At 37.0% G+C, this 671-nt stretch overlaps 1 protein-coding gene across 1 annotated transcript in view; it reads right to left on the reverse strand.

Annotated features, from left to right (window-relative positions):
- Nucleotides 1-552: 552 nt before the first annotated feature.
- Nucleotides 553-671, reverse strand: part of LOC149116409 (zinc finger MYM-type protein 3-like) — a 2,287-nt gene continuing 2,168 nt past the window's right edge. The window contains exon 1 of the mRNA XM_089282329.1: nt 553-671. This exon is cut by the window's right edge and continues 2,168 nt beyond it. The gene's annotated coding sequence lies outside the window, so the exon portion shown is untranslated.

A 671-nucleotide genomic window follows, 5' to 3' on the forward strand; every position in this document is an offset into this window, starting at 1 on the left:
GATGTGGTGATATCTCGAAGAAAAACGAACGCCTAACTCGGCAAATATCATGGTTGTTAATCTTTTCGGATAGCTTTCATGCTGTGAAAGGATGAAGGTAAACGGCCGACCTCGATCTTTTGGTACTGCCCGGTTTTCTCTGACAATGACACTTAATTAAGATAACAGATAATGTGCTTTTTTCCGCTGGAAATAAATATATGAAAAACGAAAATAAATTCAATTCTACGTATGATCTACACGTTACAAATTATTCGGCCCAGTTTAATTAATTAAGATAAGCAGTCAGCGGGTTTTGATGTTTCTTTTCGTTCATAACACAGCTAGATAGCCTCAGGAGAGATGGTTGCCAATTCTACCACGGAAATGAATACTTTCCTGCGTACTGATCCGGGAACTAAGGTCTAAGGATTGATGGCGTACAGTCGGCTACGAAAAGGCACTTTTTAAAATCGAGTCTTTGATGTTTAAGGTCATTGCCTCGATTCTATAGTTTCCCCATGGTTCGTCTTCAGCTTTGGTTCCACTCAAAACTCAAAACTTACTATATACTCACCAAAGTGATGATTTATTAAACATTTATAGAATAAAATAAATATATGCAGGGTGAATATTTGACACTAAGGTGGTAGGTTTTACAAAACTGTGAATTCTTTCTTGAGGCAAATATA

This window comes from Orbicella faveolata, unplaced genomic scaffold (assembly GCF_042242905.1).
Source record: "Orbicella faveolata isolate gen_17 unplaced genomic scaffold, um_ofav_v1 contig_12, whole genome shotgun sequence".
Lineage (NCBI taxonomy): Eukaryota > Metazoa > Cnidaria > Anthozoa > Scleractinia > Merulinidae > Orbicella > Orbicella faveolata.